General features: G+C 38.5%; 1 pseudogene; it reads left to right on the forward strand.

Moving 5' to 3' along the window:
- The first annotated feature begins 14,434 nt into the window (after positions 1-14,434).
- LOC113352498 overlaps positions 14,435-16,239 on the forward strand; it is a 134,097-nt pseudogene continuing 132,292 nt past the window's right edge.

Consider the following 16,239-nt stretch of genomic DNA (forward strand, 5'->3'; position numbering starts at 1 on the left):
GTGTCAAAGTTCAATTGTATCACAACTTCAACAATAATACTATGGTGATATGTATCACTCTCCCTTAGTCAATACTCTATCTCACATGGAAACCACTCCCTCTTACACAATGATCCGAAAACCATATGTATTTGTAGTGTGAACTACATATTAATTCTCCTCCTTTTTGTCAATAAAATTGGCAAAGGTACAAGAACGGGATCATAATGAAATTTCCGAAAGAGACATTTCATGACAAAAAGAAAAAAAATACATACCAACTAATTTAGATGCAATCATAAAGCCGAAGCTAAATGCATTCATCAAGGAGTTTAAAGATATAAGATAACTCCTCTAAAATTCCACAGCCGCACACCCCTCAAGATATGACCATTAAGCACAATTTCAAAAGAACTCTCCCCCATTTGATGTCATTCCCGATAGAACAACAAGAGCGACCTTAATTTCGAAAGAAAAGAAAGATTTTTATTGGACACCAAAAACCATAAGAATGATTTTCTATATCCAAAATATCAATCAAATTAATCACAAGTAAACCCATGATTAATTTAATCGGAACACACAATCAAATTAAACACAAGAGGTGATCAATTCAATTGATTATGCTCAACATAAGAGAACTTATGGAGACACGAAAAAAACTCAACTAGATTAATTACAGGAGAACCCATAATTAATCTAATTGGAATACACAACCAAACTAATCACAAAAGTAATCAATTTAATTGTCATTTGTTTTTCTCGACATAAGAAAACTTACGGAGCAATAACTAAATAACCAAACAAGATGATTAATTTAGTTCAATATGCTCGACATAACATACCTCATGGAACACCAACTAAGCTAAAAAATCAACTTGGTTGTATAATGCTCAACATAAGATACATTACGGAGCCTCACAGTAATACATAAAATATGGATCAGGGATGATCAATACTGCGGAATACACAAGGATTCATTCTATTTTCAATCACTATTTGCATAACGACAATTAATAGACATAATCCTTGAAAACAACAGATTTTAACCTATCTTCCATAAAAATATTTGACAATATATGCTTAACTTTTGTATTTGTCAAAAGTCCATTCATTCTTTTACCAGTACGTGAATACCGACCATGAACGACTTTATTTTTGACAAAGTATGGGACAAACATGGCTCACAGACGTAAACACCAATATCCCATAACAAATTGCAATATAACAAATCATAAAGATTAATACTGCAAAAACATCATCCTCCAAATATTTTTAGAATTTAAACCAATAAACCTAAAAAAGAACAAGAAGATAAAAAATAATAGCTATGTGTAGTCACTATCATTGGTATTCCAAGCACTAGTTATTCTTCCAACTAAATCAAAAAGAAGACATACTATGCAACAATATCTTTGAGAAATTCCTTATCATTCCCGAACTCCTTGTCGTCAACATCCATTGGAATATAAGGTTCGTGGAGGAAGGAGTCAATACCAAAAACCGTCTTGGCTGATGAGGTCGAACCAGGGCCTTCTGAATTTCCAAAGATCTTAAAATTCAAGCCTTTATTTCACTAATCTCCTTTCTTACTTCCTTCAACTCATCAAGAACATCGGAAAACTTCTGAGAGTTAGAAGGGACATCCCTTGGCTTTCTTGTATTCCTCCTCTTTCTTTTCAAGGAAGAAGTTACTGGAGATTTCTCTTTTTCCTTGATTGATGGCTTAACAATATTTTCCATCCAAAGACATGATGCTTAGAGAACATTTATAAACAACTGGTTTTTGTGAGTGAAATTCACAATCTCATCAAGCAGTCTTAAGATATAAAGGATATCAGAGAGGAAAAGGAATGTAGGGTTCGCAACCTTTAAACAGGTTCGTGGACGCCCAATTCTAAATCCTATAAAGAGAAGAATTGTCGATAATAACCCTTTATTTTATTTGATAGACAGGAAAAACAAACCTAAGAAAAATTTTTTTTCCTAAAGCCTGAGCGGTACACAATCTTATATCTTTGATTAGGCACATGAGACAAGATTTACCAAACAACACAATTAATTTGTGTTGTGGTGAACAACAATTTGTCCACTATTTTCCTCTTGAGAGGAATCCTTTGACTTCTGTCTATCAAAGCGATTTGACCATACCTTCTTCTCTAATGGTCTTATGTTGTCTCTGGAAACCAACTTCTTAGACGAAGATTAAATCCTACATACCTCAGCAGTCTTCTGAGCAAGTTTAAGCTTCATTGCCAATCGATTTGCTCTTCGTTGAAGTTTGTTGGTGTGCCTCACTTGATGTTTGTACTTGTAACATCTTGATAGTTCATGACCCTTCTGAGAACAAAACGAGCACGTCAAACTTGGATAGTATTCAGGCATATGTGGTGTGAAAGCAGCTAGACACATAATAGATCCTGAAATATTACAAATAGAGTTTCCAAAGGATGGGTCAATTGATTCTTCCAGCTTGATTGGATTCTCTTCTTCACCGAAACCATCAAGATTGATATATGTATTGATACAATTATCAAAATCAATATTTTCACATAGAAGACCAACACTTGATTTCCTATCTTCATCAGAATCATAGATCTCAGACATCTCATCAAGTGTTACAACAAGACCTTTGTTCCCAGTGTATTTTTTACGATGTGGGCACTCGTTTGCAAAATGACCAAAACCATTACACTTAAAGAACTGTGGCATATCCTCGTCATCAGCCTCGTCAGCATCCCTGTTTTTAGGAGGGACGCGATTGTGAGGTTTATCTAATGACCTAGGTTTGTCTCTTGAAAACCGTTTACTTCTCTTCAATAGAAGATCCCTAAACTGTCTTGTGATCAAGGAGACTGATTTGTCAAGATCTTCATCCGAAAAATCACCCTCACACTGATCATCCTCAGAGACACATACACTTTTACTTTTATCAAGTAACTTAGTGTTCTTTTGTGCTTTAAAGGCAACATCCTTTCCGATTTTGGATGTATGCTCATGATCAAAGATATTTATCTTTCCAACCAATGTATTTCTTGAAAGATTATCAAGGTTATTTCCCTCAACGATGGCATGATTCTCAGACTCGTATCTAGATGACATCGATCTGATAATTTTCATCACAATGTCCTTTTCAAGAATAGTCTTACCCAATGCAAAAGATGCATTAACGATTTCAGACACTCTGTTATTAAACTCATCAAATGTATCTTCATCTGCCATACAAAGTTTCTCCCAATCGTAATTAAGGTTTTGAAGCCTAGCTTCCTTTTCGCTGGAGTTACCTTATCCCAAACATCTTTAGACCTAGTGCAATTTGACACATGGTGCTGAAGATTTGGGGTAATGGCATGTATGATGGCATTCAAACCGACGGAATTTTGCTTTGCAGCAAGTATCTCGACAGGATTATATTCACCAATATTCTTGGGAACGTTTACATCTCCAACTGCCACAACGGGAGTATCATAGCCATTAACAACATATACCCATGATAGAAAATCACGCGCTTGAAGAAAATCTCGCATAAAAATTTTCCACCATAAGTAATTAGAGCCATTGAAGACTGGTGGTACGTTAATAGAGATAACACCTCCGTCCATAGAGTCAGATCGCTACAAACACATACTTGTAAGGTCTTGAACGTGTTGGCCTGCAATCTGTATGGACTAACTCTGAAATACTTTCTAGAGAATCACCTAGACAATCAGACTCAATCTAGGTAAAAGTATCTCAAGGAGTTAATATCTCCCTCTTGTTTTGATTTACTCAAGCTAATAGAAATCAGCGAGTCTTTAATCAAACACAAGGAATAACTTGGATGGTACCAAAAACCAATATCCAATGATCAATCAATGACAATCAACAACCAAAGGTTGGATTATTCTAATTGATGATCTAAACTCACAAACTGTATTATTTCAATTATAAAGATAAAACAATATAATGCGGAAATTGAAATAACACAGACACCAGAAATTTTGTTAACGAGGAAACCGCAAATGCAAAAAAAAAACCCGGGACCTAGTCCAGATTGAACACACACTGTATTAAGCCGCTACAGACACTAGCCTACTCCAAGATAACTTCGGACTGGACTGTAGTTGAACCCCAATCAGTCTCCCACCGATCCAAGGTACAATTGTACTCCATACGCCTCTGATCCCAGCAGGATACTGCGCACTTGATTCCCTTAGCTGATCTCACCCACAACTAAGAGTTGCTACGATCCAAAATCGCAGGCTTTGACAATAAAAAAATCTGTCTCACACAGACAAGTCTATCAAGGGATAAATTTGTCTCCCACAGATAAACCCTAAAGGTTTTGTTCCGTCTTTTGATAATAATCAAGGTGAACAAGAACCAATTGATAATCCGGTCTTATATTCCCGAAGAACATCCTAGAGTTATCAATCACCTCACAACAATCTTAATCATATGGTAGCGAAACAAGATGTTGCGGAATCACAAACAATGAGTTTTTAGTACGCAAGTATGGAATAACTCACAAGGTTGCTACTCCGTACCACCCTCAGACCAGTGGACAAGTGGAAGTGTCTAATAGGGAAATCAAGCACATTATAGAAAATACGGTTAACCCGTCTAGGAAAGATTGGTCAATAAGATTGAATGATGCTTTGTGGGCCTATAGAACAGCGTATAAGACACCAATTGGCATGTCCCCCTATCGTCTAGTGTATGGAAAGCCGTGCCATCTTCCTGTGGAGTTAGAACATCGAGCTTATTGGGCAATCAAGCAACTGGAATTTTCTCTGGACGAAGCTGGAATTCAACAGAAACTTCAACTCAACGAGTTGGAAGAATTGAGAAATGAGGCTTATGACAGTGCCAGGTTATATAAGCAGAAGATGAAGATATTTCATGACAAGCGTATTCTACGCAAATCCTTCACTCCTGGTCAGAAAGTCTTGCTGTATGACTCCCGGTTACATCTTTTTCCAGGAAAACTGCGTTCCAGATGGAAGGGACCGTACCTAGTACGCACAGTTTTCCCTCATGGAGCTGTAGAGCTTGAAGATGTCTCCAACAAGAACATTTTCAAAGTCAATGGTCAGAGATTAAAACCATTCCTTGAACCATTCCCACCCGACACTGAAACAACCAACCTGGAGGACCCAGTCTATGTGGACTAAGCTGGTCCACCCTTGTACATAAGTAGCTGCGTTTTCTTCCCCATTGAAAACCAAAAAGCCTTTTTCCCTAAAAAAACAAAAAGTTTTCAATCCCGACAAAACCAAATTTTTCCCAAAAAGTCCAATCCCATTAAAAACCAAATTTTCTTGTAGATAATGTGTTAGTTAAATTTCCTTTTGTATATATTTTGTGCTCATCCATTGTGACTCCGAATATGTTGGAGTTTTGCCTTGGATAACGGAGTTTTAATTCTGCTTTCGCCGAAATCGGGTATTCTCTCTCCTTTTACTCTACTCAGCATGTCCCTTTCCATATGTTGCATTTTAATTCTTTCCATATTTTTAAACATTGAGGACAATGTTTAGTTTAGGTTTGGGGGTATAGAGTAGATACCACGATAATATGCCATAATTGAAAACAAGAACTCCTTCTTTTTGAAAAATTTAAAAATTCCAAAAAAAAAAAATTAAAAAATGATAAAAAAAAAAATAAATTAAAATTAAAAAATCATAAAAAATGGAGCTCATTTACCTTGAAATGTTGACTCTTGTGCAAATATGTAATTATTAGGAGTCTTAGTCTAGATATTTAGGCACCCTGATTCTAGCACAATTCACATAGTGATAAGAAACTTGCACGCGCACGATCTACCAATACATGTATAGCCTCGATCTTCAAGGTGTTTGATAGGAAGTTAGATTGCCAATCACTTTAGAATACTGAACGAAACTTGACTAGCTTGTTCTTTGGTTGGTTGGGATAGAAGGTGGAGGTTACATTAAGAAAGACAACCATCGAATTTAACTGGGTGCATCAAAAAGGGCTACCTCTTGCAAAGTGTCATGTAATCTTTTGTTTCCTTTTGTACATGTATCAAAAGTGTTTCCAAAAAAATCAAGTATTTATCAATTCCATCATCTCTTGTTCCAAAAATAAAAAGAGAATAGTCAATGTAAATAAGAGTCATGTAAAGAGTCATTTTGTTGTTTCATTGTAATAAGCAAGGAGGGTGTATGCCATTGATGTACAACGCGAGTAATTGTGAAATACCTCCAACTCATTCACAATTCTCGTAAAGTCCGGACAGCTAGCTAGATTTCGACCTCAGTTCTTAGCCTGAGAAACTATCTCTTGGTGATTAGTAGTCATAACTTACACATGTGTAGATACACTTTACACTCTTATCACATGTCTTTTTTTTGTTATCAGTGCTAGGATTGTGCCTTCGATAGCTAGATTGACATCTCCATTTTGTTGTGAGCTTAAACTGTTTTGCACATGTCACATTTGATGGAATCTGAGCTTATATTTTGACCTAGAACTTTGTAGGTACGTTCTAAGCAAACCTTCACGAGACTTCAACTCGTCCACTAGGGACACTTAGTGGTTTAAAAGGCTTAGTGCATACGCTAAATGCATTCGAGATACCAGCGACAGTGGTATAGGTAGGATTTCCTTAGTTTTGTTTTACTTGAGGACAAGTAAAATTCAGGTTTGGGGGTATTTGATGAGTGCTAAAAAGTGCATATTTCTATATATTTTTCTTGGCATTTAACTCATCTTTTATGCATTAATTCTACATTTTATCCCATATTCTGTATTTTCATTGTTTTCAAGAATAAATATTTTTATTAATTAATTTTGCATTTTTAGGTAATAAATAAAGTTCGGATGAGTCGCGGAGCGAAAAGAGCAGAAAAGTAGTGAAAAGCCGGGAGAAATCACGCAAGGAAGCCGCGAAGAATGGTGCGCACAACCTCATTTTCTACACACAAAAACGCCTCCGTTCTCAGCCATCAGATCAGTTCTCAGAAGCATCCGATGGTCGCTCCTTCATAGAGCATCAAAATCTGAAGTCTCTGCCAAGCACCACAACGCTGAAATTCCAAGCCTTCAGATTAGATGGTAGTTGAATCCAACGGTTGCTCCCTTGTTGTTCATCAAAGTTTGATATCTCCGCCTTACACTACAGCACCTAACCTAATCTAGCACCATTCGTTTCGTTGTATCCCTTCATCCGACGGTCGCTCCTCGCTTGCCTCCGCATCACCGTCCGATCTACCTACCAGCTCCACATCTCACGGCTTAGTCTTGCTGAACATCAAAAATCGATGAACCCGCCACACACTGGAGCACCCGAACCCTATGACCTAACCAAACACCCCCCTTCTTCCCAAAACAGTCGAGCTCTCCTTCTCCCCCATCTCCCCATTCCTCTGCAGAAAACCCATGTCCGCCACCGTACACCACCACCTTCTCCACCTCTGTCACCACCATCTCTACCACCTAACCTCCACCAAATCACTACCAAACACCGCATCATCACTCCCTACCTATCTAGACCCCTATTCCCTCCATCTCTCACGTTTCATCCATGAAACCCTAGGCGTGAGAGGTTGATGAAATAGGTGACCTAGAGATGAAATAGGAGCATGGGAAAGGCACCAGGAGAGTCAGAGGAAGAATGGGCCGAGTTTAATTTGATGTTGCTACATCAAATTAGGTAAAAAAATCAAACCCTAGTCTACTGTTAATTTGGGAATTTTTTTTTTTTTTGGCGCCGCTGCCGGGGACCATTTTGCATTTAATATCTTTTAGAAGCCTACCAAGTTTTTGGCGCCGCTGCCGGGGATAATTTTTAGGACCTTTTAGAAGCCTACCAAGTTTTTGGCGCCGCTGCCGGGGATTGGTGCTGTGTTTTTCTTGTTGTTTTATTAGCTATTTTTGCATTTCACTGCATAGCATTTGCATCTGCATCTGCTTCACTTCATTTGCTGTTGGACCTGCTGTTCTGAACCTGTTTTCCTCTGCTGGGACGCCACCAAGGAAAAGAACCAAAACCCAACTGGGTTTTTGCAACAATATCAGAGCAGCTGGGCTGTGCTTAAAAGGTAACCCATTTAAGAGAACCCGAATTGTGGGCTTCCAAATTTCTTTAATTGTGGGCTTGTAATAATTAACCCAATTTTTTGGGCTTTTTATTTTTCTATTTTGGGTTTGTAATAATTTATTTGTGGGCTTGTTTGTTTAATTTGTGGGCTTGTATTTATTTTGTGTGGGCTTGTTTAAATTCTTCCATTGGACTTGTATTTTGTATTCTGGGTTTAAACCCAGCTGAGCTTGTAACCGATTGTGGGCTTGTTTCCACTCAAGAGTGGACCTCGAAACCAAAGTTTTAAAACAAACGTCGGGCCTTAACCAACTGGGCCAAATTAAACTTTCAAAATTAAAACTTAGTGTTTCGTGGGCCGCAGCCTTCCTCCCATTCCATTAGAGGACCAACAGTGGGCTTGCTCCCAATTTCAAAAACCAAAACTTTTCCTCAACCCATAAAAAAACCAAATTTCTTTTCCAAACTTCCCAAGAAACACAAAGCTCTTTGCTCCCTTTAAAAAAGAAAAAAAAAAAAACCAAAAGTTTCCAAATGTCTCCCGCCAAAACCAAATATCTCCCGACAAAACCAAATTTTTCCCAAAAGTCCAATCCCATTAAAAACCAAATTTTCTTGTAGATAGTTTCTTAGTTAAATCTTTTGTTTCTTTTGTATATATAGTGCTAATCCAATATGATCTCGGCTAAAAAAATGTTGGATTTTTGCCTTGAATAATGGAGTTCTAATTTTGCTTTCGCCGAAATCGGGTATTCTCTTTCCTTTTTCTCTACTCAGCATAATCCTCTCCATATGTTGTATTATAATTCTTTACATCTTTTGAAACATTGAGGACAATGTTTAGTTTAGGTTTGGGGGTATAGAGTAGATACCACGATCACATGCCATAATTGAAAACAAGAACTCCTTCTTTTTGAACTCTTTTTGAAAAAATTTAAAAATTCCAAAAAATTTATGAAAAAAAAAAAATTATGAAAAAAAATAAAAAAAATAAAAAAATAAAAAATAAAAATAATAATAATAATAATAATAAATTAAAAAAATCATAAAAAATGGAGCTCATTTACCTTGAAATGTTGACTCTTGTGCAAATATGTAATTATTAGGAGTCTTAGTCTAGATATTTAGGCACCCTGATTCTAGCACAATTCACATAGTGATAAGAAACTTGCACGCGCACGATCTACCAATACATGTATAGCCTCGATCTTCAAGGTGTTTGATAGGAAGTTAGATTGCCAATCACTTTAGAATACTGAATGAGACTTGACTAGCTTGTTCTTTGGTTGGCTGGGATAGAAGTTGGAGGATACGTTAAGAAAAGCAACCATAGAATTTGACCGGATGCATTCGATAAGGGCCACCTCTTGCTAAGAGTCATGTAATTATGTTTTTCTTTTTGTTCATGTATCAAAAGTGTCATGATGTTGTAAAGATCAAAGTTTTTCTTCAAAAAAAAAAAAAAATATCAAGTATTTATTTATTCTATGTTTTGTCATGTTAAAGACAATAGTTCTCTCTTGTTCCAAAAATAAAAGAGAGTAATCAATGTAAATAAGAGTCATGTAAAGAGTTATCTTTTTGTTGTAAATAGTCTTGTAATAAGCAAGGAGGGTGCAGCCATCGATGTATAACGCGGGTAAACTGAAATATCACCAACTCATTGGGTGAACATTCACAATTCTCGTAAAGCCGGACAGCTAGCTTGGCTTAGAATTCGGTTCTTAGCCTAAAAACTATCTCTTGGTGATTAGTAGTCATAACTTCAGGTCATTCTAGAAACATGTGTAGATACACTTTACACTCTTATCACGTGTCTTTAGTTGTTATCAGTGCTAGGATTGTGCCTTAGATAGCTAGATTGACATCTCCATTTTGCTGTGAGCTTAAACTGACTTGCACATATCACATTTGATGGAATCTGAGCTTATATTTTGACCTAGAACTTTGTAGGTACGTTCTAAGCAAACCTTCACGAGACTTCACTCGTCCACTAGGGACACTTAGTGGTTTAAAAAGCTTAGTGCATACGCTAAATGCATTCGAGAGACCAGCGACAGTGGTATAGGTAGGATTTCCTTAGTTTTGTTTTACTTGAGGACAAGTAAAATTCAGGTTTGGGGGTATTTGATGAGTGCTAAAAAGTGCATATTTATATATATTTTTCTTGGCATTTAACTCATCTTTTGTGCATTAATTCTACATTTTATCCCATATTCTGTATTTTCATTGTTTTCAAGAATAAATATTTTTATTAATTAATTTTGCATTTTTAGGTAATAAATAAAGTTTGGATGAAGAGCGGAGCGAAAAGAGCAGAAAAGTAGTGAAAAGCCGGGAGGAATTACACAAGGAAGCCGCGAAGAATGTTGTGCACAAGACCAAAAGGCTAGAAGTGGGCTTGAAGAGGAAGAATTGTTCTTAAAGAAGATATGGGCTTGGCATACCCAATGCCCAAAACCCTCACCCAAGTCCATTTCCTATATCCATACCCGTTTCCCTTTCTAGCCGTCAGATTGGATCATCTCAGCATCCTACGGTCGCAGCATCGCCATTACATCAAAGTCTGAAGATCCTGTCTAACACTACAACACCTAACTCTATCTTGAGCCGTCAGTTTCGTTGTATCAGGCATCCAACGGTCGCTCTTGATCTGTCTCCATCTCGCCGTTAGATCCGTCCCAGAAGATATTATCCCACGGCTCAGCTTCGCAAGACATCAAGATTTGTTGTACCCGCCTCACACTCGAACAACCTAACCCTATACCCAAAACAAACACACCCTAGCCCAAAACCCATCGAGCCATCTCCTTCTTCCCCTCTTCTGCAACAGCGATGCTGTCTCCATCACCACCATCTTCTCCCCCAAATCACTCAATCACCACCATCTTCTCCCCCCAAATCACTCAACCACCACCACTCGAGCCATCATCACTTCTAACAACCAAGACATACTTTTCTAGCCACTTATTACATCACCTCCTAATCGTTTCATCTCACAGGAACCCTAGGTTAGGAGTTGATGAAATAGGTGAGGTTAGAGGATAAATCGAAGGCATGGGTAGCATCAGCAGACGACAAGGAAGCATGGGTGAGAGCTATCAATCGTTTTCAGAGATTAGGTAAGGATTTTTTGTAAAACCCTAATTTCACTGATTTGGGGATTTTGGAATTTTTTTGTTGTAACTATAAAAGGGTGTTAGGGGTTGTAAAATTGGGGATCTCTGGACTAGCCAGTAGACATTTGAAGAAATTTTCATTACAATTTCAAATTCAGTCCCTTTATCACAGTTGATTTTTGAATGTTGTGTGTTGTGTTTGAATTATCTTGTATGATGAATGCTTGTGTATGTAATATGTTGAGCATGAGCTAAGTAGCATTAAGCTAAGTCTCAGTTGAAGCCTTATGCACTGTCAAATGACAAGTTGCTAGGATAGTTAACTCCATGCCCTGTTTTGCTTGAGCAATTGGAAGAAACTAATGCTCATAGTGCCTGTGATTGACTGTTCTGTCAAAAGACAGTCAATACTAGGGGAAACTAATGAGCAAGTTAGTTCTCTTCCATTTCTAGATGTATGCATAGGATATTCAACTCAACCTAGAAATATGTTGTTTGATTAGGACACAAGGTGGATTCTAAGCCTTGGCTTAACCACAAATCCTTTACAATCACTTATAATTTCAGTTCTATTTTTTTCCCTGCTAAATTTACTTTCCTTCACTGTTTTTCTTGCATTTTGAAGCTGTTGTGCACTGAAATCAGTGCACAAACTCCCCCTTCCCTTGGCTTACAGCCTTGGTTCCCTGCTATTTTTATTTTATATCCTCTGCCATTTAATCTTTGCTGTTTTGCCATCTTGTGTTAACTGCTTTGGTTTGTTAACTGTTTTGGTTCTTTGCATCTGCCATATTACCTTGCCTTGCTCACTGCCATAGTGCTTTGCACCCATTGATAGCTTAGGATAATTTCTTGTATGCTCCCACTCCATGTGGACTGATCCCATTCTTACTTTCTATACTAAAACTTGACCTTGTATACTTGCAAGTCTTTTGTGTGTCGTTCCCAAGCACACCAAGTTTTTGGCGCCGCTGCCGGGGAGTGGTGCTTGCTGCTGCTGATTTCCTTTGCTGTCCTGACCTGCAATCATTGCAGCAAATCATTGCATACTTGAACCAGATCATTGCAGCATAACCTCTGCAATCGTTGCACTGCAATGATTGCAACTTCTGTTTAGCCTCTTCACTATCATTGCACACTGCTTGTGCAATCATTGCAGTTCTGCCTTGCTATCATTGCACTGTGATCATTGCACTGAGTTGTCTGAGCTTCTTCACTATCATTGCAGGTGCCACTGAGTTGCTGCAGAGCTGTGTTGCTGGCCACCTGAGCTGGGCTTCGCCAAACTTTGCAACTGGGCTTAGTCACCTGCTGCTGCTGGGCTCTGCCTTTTTATGTTGTTGGGCTCGTGATCTTCTGCTCCTGGGCTTCGCAGCTGATCCTCCTGGGCTCGTGTTGCTGAACCAACTCCAACTGTTGTTGGGCTTGGGCGTGAGCTACTTAGGACGATCCTAAAGCCCAACTGGGCTGTGCAACTAAAAGGGGACCAAAAGCCTATTTTTGGGCTTCCCTCCAAAAATCAAGTAAGCCTAACCCATGAGTTAACCCACTTGGGCCTCATTTAAATTCAAATTCGGGCTTGTAATAATTAATTTAATTATTTATTTTGGATTGTAATAATTTTTATTTTCCTTTATTTTCCTTTATTTTCTTTTTTTTTTATTTGGGATTGTAATTATTTTTTTTGTCTTTATTTTTCTTTTTCTTTTTCTTTTATGGGCTTGTCTTAATTATTATTATTGTTTTTATTTTTTTTTATGGGTTGTGCTAATTTATGCTAGGTTTAGTTCAAATTTTTTTTTTCCAAAGCCCAATTCTAAACCAAAAACAAAATCCCTTATTAAAACCAAAACCCACTCAAAACCAAATCATCAAAACCCATTTTAAACCAAAATATTGGGCCTTTTTGTGGTCCAAAATTGTTTCCGATTGCTCTGACTAAAATGTTAGTTAAGGTACCTGCTAGGACATGATTGTGACCTACAGAGACCAAACAAACAGACTTGTTAGAACTAACCCAGACGAACCTATCGAAATTCTAAGTTCTGAGGGAGACAGTCCAGATCAACCAGAAACAATGGGAGAACCCCGTACACTCAAGGATTATATGTACCCAACGAGAACCAGTCAACCTTCTTGTATTGTGCTACCCGAGGTTAATGGCCATTATGAGCTGAAATCGAGCACAATACAAATGCTTCCTATTTTTAGAGGTGTTGAGAATGAAAACCCTTATCACCATGTGAGAGAATTCGAGGAGATTTGTGGAACTCTGCGTTTCACTCAAATGCCCGATGAAATCCTAAAGTTAAGGCTCTTTCCTTTCTCCCTGAAAGATAAGGCAAAGGCCTGGCTGTATGCTTTACAGCCTCAATCCATCATGACATGGGATGACCTCATAAAGGAGTTTTTTAAAAAGTTTTTCCCAAATCACAAGACTGCGACAATTCGTCAAAGTCTAAATAGCTTTGTGCAATTAGAGGGTGAGACCTTAGCTAGATACCTGGAGAGATTCAACGAATTATTGCTCCAATGTCCCCATCATGGTTTTGAAAAATGGAGACTTGTGCAAATTTTGTATGAAGGTCTAGATGTGTCCACCCGAACAACTGTTGAGTCGATGTGCAATGGTCTATTCGTAGACAAAACTGCTGATGCGTCTTGGGACTTCTTGATTGAAGTAGCTGAAAAGACGCAACAGTGGGAATCCATCCGTGAACCCAGAAAGACTACATCAGAAGCTAAGGCTTTTAGGATTGAAGCAAATTTCGAGGGAAAAGCAAACATGGCATCAATAGTTAGGAGATTAGAAGAGTTAGAACTACATAAAAATTCAAAACCTTCCACCACTACTCTCCGAGAACATGTCGCTTCGTCTGTATGTGCCGCTTGTAACGATCCCAACCATCAATTCCAAAATTGTCCCGATTTGCTTGCAGTCCAGGAATCTAGGCTTGAACAGGCACATGCCATGTTTCAAAAAAAAGAGCATAACCCCTATTCACAGACCTACAATCCAGGATGGAGAAACCACCCTAACTTTTCATGGTCCAAAGGACCCACTCAGGGAGGACCATCTCAACCCAATCAGAGCTATCAAAACGATCAGGGATATCAGAACAATCAAGGTTATCAACACCCGAGAAACCCTCAACAACAATCAAACCCTCAACAATCATATCCTCAACAAAATACCGACAAGAGACTATCCAACATCGAGGAGATTGTCCAGAGTCTGGTGCAAAGTCAGAAAAGTCTTGATCAAAAGATGGGTCAAATCTGTGATTCCATAAGTGAGAGAGAAAAGGGTAAACTTCCGAGCCAACCCCAACAAAATCCAAAGAGTATATTTCAAACAGGCTCATCATCCTGCAAGGAAACCTCTCCCGATCAAGTACATGCCATTACCACCCTCCGAAGTGGTAAAGTCATCGAGAACAAAGTGGGCGAACCTAATGAATCTGATACAAATTCCACGCTGTCTCCACAACCCCAGAAAACCAAAGAATCTGAGCAAGTTGGAAAGCCTGACAATTCTACCGCTATGAATGTCCCTTTGCCAACTCATTCTCCTGTTGCCCCATTTCCTCAGAGATTGATCTATCAACAGAAAAGTACCCATTACAATGAGATGTTAGATCTGTTCAAGAGAGTCAACATCAACATTCCTTTTCTTGAAGCAATCAAGCAAATCCCTGCTTATGACAAATTCCTCAAAGACTTGTGTACTCAAAAGCGCAAGCTCAATGTGCACAAACGTGCTTTCTTAGCTGAGCAGGTGAGTTCCATCATTCTGAACAAAACTCCACCCAAGTTTAGGGATCCAGGATGTCCAACAATTTCTTGCACTATAGGAGAACACACGGTCAATAAAGCGTTATTAGACCTGGGTGCAAGTGTTAACCTTCTGCCATATTCTGTTTATGAGCAGTTAGGTCTTGGGGAGTTGAAGCCAACATCTATCACTCTACAACTGGCAGACCGATCTGTCAAGATTCCTCGTGGATTGGTCGAAGACGTTTTGATCAAGGTTGACAAATTCTATTTTCTCGTAGACTTCATTGTCTTAGACACTCAACCTGTACAAAACCCAGACTGTCACATTCCAGTCATCTTAGGACGTCCTTTCTTAGATACGTCCAATGCGATTATTAATTGTCGTAACGGAATGTTGAAACTGTCTTTTGGAAACATGACGATAGAATTGAATGTGTTCGATATTAGTCAACAACCTGTGAATCTTGATGATGATGATGTGCATGAAGTTAATATGATTGAAGGATTAATACAAGATTCGTTGACTAACATTCTATCCGTCGATCCCTTTCAAGCATGTATGGAGAACTTTAACTCAGATTCCTATGATGATGCATACTGTAGTGACGTCCTATCTCTGCTCGAATCTGTACCTCAAATGGACGTCACTGAAAGGAAATATGAAGTGGAACCACCCTTACTCTCTGATTCCAAGCTCATTCCATCCATTGTTGAGCCACCCAAGCTTGAATTGAAAACATTGCCTAGTACGTTGAAGTACGCATTCCTAGGTTCTTATGATACTTTACCTGTCATTATTTCATCATGTTTAGACACGGAACAGGAAAGTAAGATTTTAGAAGTACTTAAGGAACACAAGGAGGCATTAGGATGGACCATATCAGACCTCAAAGGAATAAGTCCTACCATTTGCATGCACCACATTAATCTCGAAGAGAGTGCCAAACCATCTAGGGAAATGCAAAGGAGACTTAATCCTAACATGAGAGATGTAGTCAAAGGAGAAATCCTGAAACTGCTTGATGGGGGTATCATATACCCAATTCCCGGTAGCAACTGGGTTAGTCCCATTCAAGTTGTGCCTAAGAAGTCAGGCATTACTGTAGTTCAGAACGACAAGAATGAATTAGTCCCTACTTGTACAACCACAGGATGGCGAGTATGCATCGACTACAGGAAGTTGAACACAGTAACAAGGAAGGATCACTTCCCGCTCCCTTTCATTGACCAAATGCTAGAACGTGTGTCTGGACACAGTCACTACTGTTTTCTAGATGGCTTTTCCGGTTATAACCAAATTCACATTGCTCCGGAAGATCA

The sequence above is a fragment of the Papaver somniferum genome, chromosome 2 (assembly GCF_003573695.1).
Source record: "Papaver somniferum cultivar HN1 chromosome 2, ASM357369v1, whole genome shotgun sequence".
Classification (NCBI taxonomy): Eukaryota; Viridiplantae; Streptophyta; class Magnoliopsida; order Ranunculales; family Papaveraceae; genus Papaver; species Papaver somniferum.